Here is a 12,500-nt window from a genome sequence, read left to right on the forward strand (position 1 = left end):
CGATGCAATCCTAATCCTCCCAGGACCTTCTTGAGGCCTATTCTAAAACCGAAAAATCCTAAACAAGTAATTACAGAAAGTTACCCGGCCGGACAGGACCCCGGCGCAAACCCAGTTAGGTGAAGGAATACAAGTCGAGGATACCCTTTCTTCAAAACCTAACTATGGATAGCCTACTACAAAAGAACTAAGGGGGTTGACGAGGCCTTACAAACGTGAGCGATACAAATATTAATTCTCTCGCAACTCACTCACAAACCACGCAAACCACTGGTAACGGCCAAACCACACCCAACAAAAGCAAATAGGGAGGTAACGCTCCTTGTGGTCGTGTCTCGGGCACAGTGCCCTCGAGGTACCTCACGGGGGAGCAGGGCCGAAGCCAAGGCTAAAGCAAAACATAAAGCAACTATGATGCTGTCCTAAAACAAACAAAAGCAAATTCCTGCCCGCGGCTACAAGGGGGATCAAGGGATTACCGGCCAAGGTAAACCTTGGCGTAGCTGGATAAGCACCCGAGGTGAGAACCAACCCTCGGGTATTGCAGCTTGCTGTTCAAGAAGGCCGGTTGAGGAGAGCCTCCTCGCTCGCCTGCTGCACTATTCAATCCGCTGGCCGAATGGTGTTGGGCGATGAACTCGCCGCTGAGATCCTGGCCCCCGCGCCTGAAGGGGTGGCCGCTCGCTGCTGGCCGAGAGTTCGCGCTGTCGCTGGACGCGCGTCTACCGGGTGGAAGCAGAACGGCGGGCCGCCTGGAAGGAGCCGAGCGCCGGAATGCTTGCGGATGTAGTCTGAGGAGATGCGGGCAGCGCGTGTAGCTACCGATATGGGTCGCGCTCAGCGCTGAGGACGATGACCGATGCCGGAGAGAGAGACGCTGTCGGGCCGGAAGGGACGCCTGTGTGCCAAGGGGGGCTGCTGCCGGGAAGACAGCGCCTACCTGCCTGCCTTCGGTTGTGACTCAGTCACGCTCGCCGCTGGGTGCCAACGGTGAAGGTCACGATCGAGGCAAGGGGGCCGGAGGGAGCCGGCGTAGCCTAGTCCTAACTAAGGCTGGGGTTGGCTCGGTTCGGCTGGGTTCTACTAGGTAGGCCGGTTTAGTCAAGGTGGGCTCGGGTTGAGGTTGGCCAAGAAGGTTAAGGGAATAGGTTCGAAATGGGTGACCTAACTACGTGAGGCTTAAGCGAGGTGGTTTGGGTCGGGTCTAAGCCCGCGGATATGGTCAATGTTGACCGAGTGAGGTCAGGGTTGACTAAGGTGGGTGGTTGACTAATGGACCTAGCTGAGTGGGTCCTGGTAGATTGGGTCAAGGGACGCTCGAGCTAGACTCGAGCCGACTAGGGTAGCTTGAACTAAGAGGGCTCGGTGGAAGAGATGACCTAGTGTTGACTAAGGTTAAGACAAGTGATGTTGGTCTAGGTAGGTTCAGTCAAAAGGGTTGACCTACGGCGAGGGAGGTGCGAGAGGGTGCCTAGGAGGACTCGGTTGACTTGGCTGGTCTTGCCAAGATGGTGCACCACGATCTTGCCACGCGGCAAGATCAACGACCGACAGAGATGACGCGGAATTAATCACGCGTAGAGGAGATGCGAGGAGGAGTTGCCTAAATGGTAGGGGAGAAAACTGAAATCGAATGAACCTGGACAGAATTCCAGGTCGATTCTCTTGATCTCTCGAGAATCCTCAACAAGTCTTGGATGACGCCACGTGGAGAGATGAGAGGCTATGGATTGACGCGGTAAGGAGGTGGAAACGAATGCGGCAAGGTGATGACGACACGCACGGTATTTCCTAAAACAGCTAAGGTAAGAGGCTATCGGGTGACCGCGTGGAGCTAGCTGGGCGTTGCGTCAAAACGCATGGGACCCAGCTAGATCGTGCAGGGAGAGGTTGGCTGAGGTGGCTGATGGAGGGAGCACAGATGATTGACACCTGGCAGGATAGAGGGCCGAGGCGTTCTCGGATTAGGGTTGACTCTAGTGAAGAATGCGAGAAAGCAAGGAGGAGCGGCGGCTACGGGATTGACCTAAATGATTGGTAACTCGAGATCCTAGGACGATCTCGAGCAGAGACACGTGGAAGGTTAGGGTGCTACGAAGTTAGGAGCTGGGGAGATGATGACACGTGGATGAAATCGACGGACAAGAAGGAAATACGAGTACTAACCTTAGCGACGACCGGCGGCAAGGCTGAGACGAATCCTCCACGGGCGGCGGCTAGGGTTTTAGCTTCGTTCCCTTTGTCCAAATTGCCTCTTCTTCAGACTGAAAAACACCCTTGAGGGCGAGGGTATTCTGGTCTGATTCCGCCGGAATTAATGGTACTGACCGGGAGTAGCAGGGATCGCCGGAATCTCCGAGTTCCGGCGAAGGTGCGGTCTAGAGCTCCACCCGTTAGAACTCACTCCAATTTGATTATTTGATCTTTGGGATGGAGGCGATTCCGAGGGTCAACTCAATTTTGCAGATCGTGTCCAGAACCCTTGTTTCCTGAGTTCATGAAGTCTCTGGACCGAGAGTCTTGTATGGCTGAACCGAGTATAAATGATACAAATTCGTGCTCGTGGGGCTCGCGGTTCGATTCGATCAACGTGTTAGCAAGGGGGATTAATCGGAGTTTCCCCAAACTGTGTAAGGGACTGATTCCAACAGATTTCTTCGTTACCTCTAAGTCAGGCCTCGGGTATGCCGAGGGAAGACCCCAGAAGATAAGAAGAACGCTGTTCCAATCGATCTCAACACGACTTTGGCGAAAACACGAAAATCTCAAGTACTAACCTCTTTGTCGATATTGAAGCCGAGGTAAACCGCGCCTTCAATCTTCCTTGTTCCAGCTTCAGCCTCTCCACTTCTTCGTGTTCAAGAAGAGGGCACCGAATCCGGACTTGCTTTAAGCTAGGGATGTACCGTGGACAAGGGAGGGACCGCCGCCGTGAGGAAGAGATCCGCCGATGCCGTGCTGCCTTATGCCGGTGTCTAAGGACTTTGGCTCTTCAAGGACAGGATTTGAGGGGATTGGAAGCGCCTTGGAGGTAGAGGACGCGAGGGGGAAGAAGACGCAAGGCTCGGGTGAGCAAGGTGGGAGACGAGAAGGAGAGAGAGACCTCGAGAGAGGAGAGAGAAGAATTCCGAACAAATGATTCCTTAATCTCAAAATTGCATACAATGTACAAGATCCAAAAAGTATATATACAAGTTCAAATGAAGCGGGTTTGTATTTCATAACCCGCGCTAGATCTAATCCAACAACTAATGCGCCGAGCACACCCCGCTCGGCCTGGGTCTCGAGTTCAAAACTCGTTATTGGCAAGGAATGGTTAAGTGCGAAAGCAAAGACTGAAAATGACTAAGTGCTGGAAGGAAACGAGCGGCCTAGTGCCTAAGCTCGAAATTTAAACGAATCGTCCCTGAGCCTTGTGAGCCCAGGGCGGGGACCTCGTGTGGGTTGCCGCCCACACTTCGGTTAGATGCGCATGGGCTAAGTCTGTTTGACTTAGCCGATTGCCTAGGATTCTAGGTCTTAGAATCGGCTCAAGCGTCTAGGTTGACCGGACTCACATTAGAGGTTAACTTGACTAACTCGGTGAGTTCAACACTTAGTTCAGAAACGTCTTGAAGCCTATCCGGTTTGAGCACCTCTTCGGACCTGGTTGCTCCTCCCACTCCTCCCGCTGCAACCTGCGTTGGTGCTGCTTCAACATCTTGGGTTGAGTTGGCGACGTGCTCCATGGTCTGAGCCCACAACTCAGACGCCTTGCGCTTCAACCGGCTAGGTCCGGCCTGCTCTGTCGGCCTTGGGTCGGGACCATGAGATTGGTCCGTAACAGATTCCCCTCCCTAAATTGCGCTTGTCCTCGAGCGCTAGAAGAGGGGAAGCGGTGGATTACTAACCCGAACTCTTCCCAAGAAGTTCCTTTATCTGGGCCCTCCCATTCCACGAGTACCTCATGCCTCGTCCTACCTTGGCGTTGGGCGTATCTGTGCTTTAAGATACGGTAGGGTGTTGGCAGTTGTTCCGGCATCTGTTCTATCATCGTTGGTACATCCCCATGATGCGGCTTAAGCCGTGTAACATGGAATACGGGGTGTACTAAAGCTGCTCTTGGAAGGCCTAACCTGTAGGCTGCCTTTCCTACCTTTTGTAGTACCGGATATGGGCCATAATAGCGAGGCAACAGTTTTGAGTAGGGCTGGCCCATCAATGACCTCTGCTTTAGAGGCAACCTCTTCAGCCACACATACTGGCCCACTTCGAATTCACGGTCTTTCCTACCTTTATTATACACTTGTCTCATGCGGTTCTGCGCCTTGGCTATATTCTGCTTGAGTGCGTCTAGCACTTCTTCACGTGTGCGCAGTTCACAGTCAATTTGGTCGTCCTCAGCTGTGCCTCCTTCGTACCTTGGTATAGCAGGAGGAGGGAACCCGTATACACCCTCGTATGGGGTCATGCCCGTGGACGAATGCAGACTAGTGTTATACGACCACTCTGCCCATGGTAAAAATTTTACCCATGTATTTGGTCGTTCTCCCGCGAAGCATCTCAGGTAGGTCTCTAGAGACCGGTTCACGATTTCGCTCTGACCATCTGTCTGTGGATGGTGGGCTGTGCTGAAGTTAAGCGTCGTACCCATTAACTTCATATACTCCTGCCAGAACGCACTGAGAAAGATTGAGTCACGGTCACATACGACCGACTGTGGCATTCCGTGGAGCTTGCCAATAAATTCTTGGTACACGCTGGCCACCATTGGCCCTTGATATGAACGTGGCAAGGGAGCGAAGTGGCTATACTTGGTGAGTCTATCCACTACCACAAGCACAGCTTCCTTGCCTTCAGAGCGGGGCATGGCGTCTATGAAATCCATGGTTACATCAGTCCATGGTTTCGTGGGTATGGGGAGGGGATTCAAGTGACCTGGAGGCTTGATTGCCTCGTATTTCTCCCTCTGACATACCACGCACTTTCTGATGTAACGTTGTACGTCCGCCTTCATGCCGCGCCACCAAAACTGGGCTTTTATTCTACCAAGGGTTTTTGAAACCCCCTCATGACCTGCGGCTGGAGTGTCATGGAAGTGTTGCAAGAGTTCTTGCTTAAGCCCAGAGTTAGGAGAAATCACTGCGCGATTCTTCCTAAACAAGAGATTCCCTCTGACCGTGTACAAGGGGATAGATCCGGGATTCTGTTCTACTGATGCTCGAATTAGCCTCAATGCTTGGTCTTCTTGTTGCTCTTGGGTTAATCGTTCCCATATATCCGTCTCTACCACAGAGAGTGTCATGAACTGCTCGGTCAAACGGGAAAGCGAATCTGCCGCTGTGTTATCCGGACCTTTCTTATACTCAATCTCAAAATCGTATCCTAGCAGCTTGGCCAGCCAACGCTGTTGGGTAGGCGTAGATACTCTTTGTTTGAGCATGTATTTTAACGAATTCTGGTCCGTTTTGACTACGAATCTGTGCCCTATCAGATAAGGCCGCCACTTTTCAACTGCCAATACTATCGCTAAGAGCTCTTTCTCGTATGTAGAAAGAGGTTTTGCCCTACTGGTTAGGGCTTTTGACATATAGGCGATAGGATGGCCTTCTTGACTTAAGACGGCACCGACTCCAACATCACATGCGTCTGTCTCGATTGTAAATTGTTTGTTGAAGTCCAGTAGGGTAAGCACTGGCGCAGTTATAAGGGCATTTTTCAACTTATCAAAGGCTGCCCTAGCCTTTTCTGACCATTGAAAGGCTCCCTTTTTTAACATCTGGGTTAAGGGTTGAGCTATTAGCCCATAACCTTGGATGAAGCGCCTGTAGTAGCCCGTAAGGCCTAGAAAGCCTCTGAGTCCTTTCAGATCCTTAGGCAGTGGCCATCTTTGCATGGCATCCAATTTTTCGGGGTCTGCCCGAACCCCTTGTTGGCACACGATGTGCCCAAGATAACCAATGCTCGGTTGTCCAAAGCTGCATTTGGACCGTTTTGCATGCAGTTGGTTATCACGTAGCACCTGAAGAGCTGTTGCAAGGTGCTTCTCATGCAATTCCTCTGTCTGACTATATATAAGAATGTCGTCGAAGAAGACCAATATAAAATCTCGGAGGTATTGTCGAAAGACATCGTTCATGCATCTTTGAAATGTTGCCGGTGCGTTAGTTAGACCGAAAGGCATTACGAGGAATTCGTAGTGCCCGTCATGTGTCCTGAATGCCGTCTTGGGGACGTCACCCTTACACATTCTGATTTGATGGTAGCCTGCTCTCAAGTCTATCTTGGAGAATACGGTCGCTCCGGCTAGCTCATCCAACAACTCATCGATGACAGGAATAGGATGCCTGTCCTTTACCGTGGCTTCGTTCAGGGCGCGGTAATCAACACAAAAGCGCCATGTATTATCCTTCTTCTTCACGAGTAAGACTGGAGAAGAGAAAGGACTGCTGCTAGGCTGAACTATGCCACTCTCTAACATCTCTTTAACCAGACGCTCTATTTCGGCCTTCTGGTTATACCCATATCTGTAGGGCCTCACGTTGACCGGTTCGGCCCCTTGAGTCAATATGATTCGATGGTCGTAGGATCGAGGAGGAGGTAGTCCTTTTGGCTCCTCGAACAAATCCTCATATCGGTCCAACACCGACTGTATCCGTGGAGGCACAATCTCTTCGTGCTCTTCTCTAGATGGCACATCAGTAGCTAGTGCCATCACCCAACACGCTGGTTGTTCTGCCTCTATAGCTCGTAAGGCAGCCTTGGGACGTGTAATGCTCGTGATGCCTTGTAAGGTCATCGGCTCATCTTCTCCGTCGGGGGTGAAAGTCATGCTAAAATTCTTCACGTCCCATGATATGATACCCAAGGTAAAGAACCAGGGCATTCCAAGAATCAAATCTACTCCGTCGAGTGGAATAACCAAGAAATCAATTTTGAAGGGTTTTTTCTTGATGACTACTTCCATATTCTTCCCTTCGTTAAGGCATTTCAGCCTTAGACCCCCTCCCACGACTATTGTTTGGGGTGAGCTAGATTCGAGGGCCACCTTACCCTTTTTAGCTGCTTCCTCAGTTAGGAAGTTTCGCGTGGCCCCGTTGTCCAACAAAATGAGGATCTTCTTGCCGTTGATCCTCCCAAACACTCGGAATGAATTGGGCTTGTTTGGGTCTTGCATCGAGTGAAGAGACTCGGTCTCTGTGGGTTTCTCTTCCTTGGCGGGAGTCTCCTCCTTGGCTATTTCTTTTTTCTTCTCGGTCTTTTTAATTCGGCGCTTTTGAATTACTTCTTCCTCTGAAGAGGACGAGCTGGACTCGTAGGAAGCGCTGGAGGATGAGTCACTATCTGTACACGAGCTGGACTCCTCATCACTTATCACTTGTACCCTAAAGTAGGCTGGGCACTTGTGATATTTGTCCCATTTACCCTCACACCTATAGCACAGACCTTTGCGTCTGTATTCCTCAATTTGTTGAGGCGTGAGGTAGCGTAGGGGTGGTTTCTTGCCTTGCCCTTGATTGGAGTTGTGGTAGGGTCGTGGTTCGTTCCCTCTTTTGTAGGGAACTATCTCCTTTCTGGTGTTACGAGAAGCAGAGGGATAGGAGCTTCGTTTCCTCTGTTTATCAAATTTATGAGCCTTTTTCTCGGCTCTTCTTTCCTCGATTCTCTCTTCGTATAGACGGGCCATGGCTATGCATTCTTCCAACTTCTCAAAGCGGTGAATTTTCATCTCTCGCTTTATGTCATTTCTAAGGCCTCCTTTAAAAGCGCCGATGAGGGCCTTTTCCGGCCACCTGACCATGCTCGCTAGGCGCTCAAACTGCCTTTTGTAGGCTGGCACGGTAGTGGTCTGGACCAAATTTTTTAAGTCCTCATCGTAATCAATGAATGTTGAGTCCCCAAATTGGAGTTGGAGACTGGCCTTATACTTTTCCCAGGTTTGCTCTTCATTATTGTGGTTAAACCACAAATAATGCGTTGTAGCCTCTCCGGTCATGTTGGCCGTAGCTATCTCAATCCATTCTGCCTCTGGAACGTGGTGACATAAGAAGTACCGCTCTGCCATGAAGAGCCATTCACGCAAGTGTTCACCATTGAACTTAGGGAACTCATATCGGACTGAGGGTGTCCGTCGCTCTTCTTGCCGTTGGTGGAATCGAGACCCTCTTCTTTGGCGAGCTGGAGACTCGTCTTGCTCCCCTTCGGACGTGATCTCAACTCGGTTTTGGCTATGGTGTCCAAATCGTGGGGCTCGGGGAGTCCTATCATCGTAGGCATCCGGTTGATGCCTGCTTTGGGGAGGCGCCATGGTATTACGTCGACCTCCTTCTGTACTCGTCCCAATATGAGAGATGTTATTGGGATCGACCTCAGTGTCGGTTTGGTAGTTCGGTGCAACTAACAAACCCTTACCCTTATCTGGGCGTGTATTCGGGCCCTGAGTAGCCCTCTCTGTGCCTTGTTGCTGGTTTGAGGTTAGAGCCCTAAACATTGCTCGTACTTCATCCATTTCGTTCTGTTGGTTCCTCCTCATTTCGGCTAAGTCTTTGTGGAGTTCGCCGAATTGTCTCTCTATATCCCTCCGTCTATGGTTTTCGGCTTTATCCATGTCTCTACGATACTGGCCGAATTCCCGCTCAAGGTTGCCTAGACGGTTAGTAGTATGCTCGGACATCTCCATGTTGGAAGCCCTATGAGCGACTTCTTGAGGGTCCGAAGTGGTTTCCTCAAGCACGGGCTCGTCGGGGTTCAAGTTTTTCTTAGACTTGGCCATTTGTAAAATCTGGTTGGACCAGCGCCAAGGATGCACTATGCTAAGTAAATCCTAGCTACGAAATTCCAAAAACTGACTATACTGCCACTCTTAAAACTGAAAATCAATTCGAAGACTAGCTGCCACTCTTAATTCTGTCCACGCTGCCGATGCTCCAGCTGCCGCGCGTGAGACCTAAGGCGAGGGAGACGGGTTGGCCCGCCTAATGCCGCACTTCGCTTAAGTGCCTCGGCAATCACACTTCGCTCTAGGCCGGGCTCAAAGAGCCTAAATCACCGCACTCTCCTAGTGCCTCGGTGACGCGCCTCGAGCTTGGCTGCCCTCGGGTGTACAAGGAGTACAACCCTACACTTGCCAAGAGTGGACAAGCGAAGCCTAGATCTACGCAACTAAAGAAACCGTGGCTGGACTACGACTGCTATACTGACACTAGAAAACCCAAATCTGAAAAGAAGACCGCTGAAATAATCAGAAAACCACAAGAAATCCGCTGGCACTGCCCGTTGATGTCGACGATGCGAAGGTCCAAGTGCTCAAACTGACGGATATTCCTCAAGAGGCGCTCTGATACCAATTGTTAGGACCACACCGGTTGGCCTAAGAAAATCCGACCGATGCAATCCTAATCCTCCCAGGACCTTCTTGAGGCCAATTCTAAAACCGAAAAATCCTAAACAAGTAATTACAGAAAGTTACCCGGCCGGACAGGACCCCGGCGCAAACCCAGTTAGGTGAAGGAATACAAGTCGAGGATACCCTTTCTTCAAAACCTAACTATGGATAGCCTACTACAAAAGAACTAAGGGGGTTGACGAGGCCTTACAAACGTGAGCGATACAAATATTAATTCTCTCGCAACTCACTCACAAACCACGCAAACCACTGGTAACGGCCAAACCACACCCAACAAAAGCAAATAGGGAGGTAACGCTCCTTGTGGTCGTGTCTCGGGCACAGTGCCCTCGAGGTACCTCACGGGGGAGCAGGGCCGAAGCCAAGGCTAAAGCAAAACATAAAGCAACTATGATGCTGTCCTAAAACAAACAAAAGCAAATTCCCGCCCGCGGCTACAAGGGGGATCAAGGGATTACCGGCCAAGGTAAACCTTGGCGTAGCTGGATAAGCACCCGAGGTGAGAACCAACCCTCGGGTATTGCAGCTTGCTGTTCAAGAAGGCCGGTTGAGGAGAGCCTCCTCGCTCGCCTGCTGCACTATTCAATCCGCTGGCCGAATGGTGTTGGGCGATGAACTCGCCGCTGAGATCCTGGCCCCCGCGCCTGAAGGGGTGGCCGCTCGCTGCTGGCCGAGAGTTCGCGCTGTCGCTGGACGCGCGTCTACCGGGTGGAAGCAGAACGGCGGGCCGCCTGGAAGGAGCCGAGCGCCGGAATGCTTGCGGATGTAGTCTGAGGAGATGCGGGCAGCGCGTGTAGCTACCGATATGGGTCGCGCTCAGCGCTGAGGACGATGACCGATGCCGGAGAGAGAGACGCTGTCGGGCCGGAAGGGACGCCTGTGTGCCGAGGGGGGCTGCTGCCGGGAAGACAGCGCCTACCTGCCTGCCTTCGGTTGTGACTCAGTCATGCTCGCCGCTGGGTGCCAACGGTGAAGGTCACGATCGAGGCAAGGGGGCCGGAGGGAGCCGGCGTAGCCTAGTCCTAACTAAGGCTGGGGTTGGCTCGGTTCGGCTGGGTTCTACTAGGTAGGCCGGTTTAGTCAAGGTGGGCTCGGGTTGAGGTTGGCCAAGAAGGTTAAGGGAATAGGTTCGAAATGGGTGACCTAACTACGTGAGGCTTAAGCGAGGTGGTTTGGGTCGGGTCTAAGCCCGCGGATATGGTCAATGTTGACCGAGTGAGGTCAGGGTTGACTAAGGTGGGTGGTTGACTAATGGACCTAGCTGAGTGGGTCCTGGTAGATTGGGTCAAGGGACGCTCGAGCTAGACTCGAGCCGACTAGGGTAGCTTGAACTAAGAGGGCTCGGTGGAAGAGATGACCTAGTGTTGACTAAGGTTAAGACAAGTGATGTTGGTCTAGGTAGGTTCAGTCAAAAGGGTTGACCTACGGCGAGGGAGGTGCGAGAGGGTGCCTAGGAGGACTCGGTTGACTTGGCTGGTCTTGCCAAGATGGTGCACCACGATCTTGCCACGCGGCAAGATCAACGACCGACAGAGATGACGCGGAATTAATCACGCGTAGAGGAGATGCGAGGAGGAGTTGCCTAAATGGTAGGGGAGAAAACTGAAATCGAATGAACCTGGACAGAATTCCAGGTCGATTCTCTTGATCTCTCGAGAATCCTCAACAAGTCTTGGATGACGCCACGTGGAGAGATGAGAGGCTATGGATTGACGCGGTAAGGAGGTGGAAACGAATGCGGCAAGGTGATGACGACACGCACGGTATTTCCTAAAACAGCTAAGGTAAGAGGCTATCGGGTGACCGCGTGGAGCTAGCTAGGCGTTGCGTCAAAACGCGTGGGACCCAGCTAGATCGTGCAGGGAGAGGTTGGCTGAGGTGGCTGATGGAGGGAGCACAGATGATTGACACCTGGCAGGATAGAGGGCCGAGGCGTTCTCGGATTAGGGTTGACTCTAGTGAAGAATGCGAGAAAGCAAGGAGGAGCGGCGGCTACGGGATTGACCTAAATGATTGGTAACTCGAGATCCTAGGACGATCTCGAGCAGAGACACGTGGAAGGTTAGGGTGCTACGAAGTTAGGAGCTGGGGAGATGATGACACGTGGATGAAATCGACGGACAAGAAGGAAATACGAGTACTAACCTTAGCGACGACCGGCGGCAAGGCTGAGACGAATCCTCCACGGGCGGCGGCTAGGGTTTTAGCTTCGTTCCCTTTGTCCAAATTGCCTCTTCTTCAGACTGAACAACACCCTTGAGGGCGAGGGTATTCTGGTCTGATTCCGCCGGAATTAATGGTACTGACCGGGAGTAGCAGGGATCGCCGGAATCTCCGAGTTCCGGCGAAGGTGCGGTCTAGAGCTCCACCCGTTAGAACTCACTCCAATTTGATTATTTGATCTTTGGGATGGAGGCGATTCCGAGGGTCAACTCAATTTTGCAGATCGTGTCCAGAACCCTTGTTTCCTGAGTTCATGAAGTCTCTGGACCGAGAGTCTTGTATGGCTGAACCGAGTATAAATGATACAAATTCGTGCTCGTGGGGCTCGCGGTTCGATTCGATCAACGTGTTAGCAAGGGGGATTAATCGGAGTTTCCCCAAACTGTGTAAGGGACTGATTCCAACAGATTTCTTCGTTACCTCTAAGTCAGGCCTCGGGTATGCCGAGGGAAGACCCCAGAAGATAAGAAGAACGCTGTTCCAATCGATCTCAACACGACTTTGGCGAAAACACGAAAATCTCAAGTACTAACCTCTTTGTCGATATTGAAGCCGAGGTAAACCGCGCCTTCAATCTTCCTTGTTCCAGCTTCAGCCTCTCCACTTCTTCGTGTTCAAGAAGAGGGCACCGAATCCGGACTTGCTTTAAGCTAGGGATGTACCGTGGACAAGGGAGGGACCGCCGCCGTGAGGAAGAGATCCGCCGATGCCGTGCTGCCTTATGCCGGTGTCTAAGGACTTTGGCTCTTCAAGGACAGGATTTGAGGGGATTGGAAGCGCCTTGGAGGTAGAGGACGCGAGGGGGAAGAAGACGCCAGGCTCGGGTGAGCAAGGTGGGAGACGAGAAGGAGAGAGAGACCTCGAGAGAGGAGAGAGAAGAATTCCGAACAAA

Source organism: Nymphaea colorata, chromosome 3 (genome assembly GCF_008831285.2).
Source record: "Nymphaea colorata isolate Beijing-Zhang1983 chromosome 3, ASM883128v2, whole genome shotgun sequence".
NCBI classification, from domain to species: domain Eukaryota; kingdom Viridiplantae; phylum Streptophyta; class Magnoliopsida; order Nymphaeales; family Nymphaeaceae; genus Nymphaea; species Nymphaea colorata.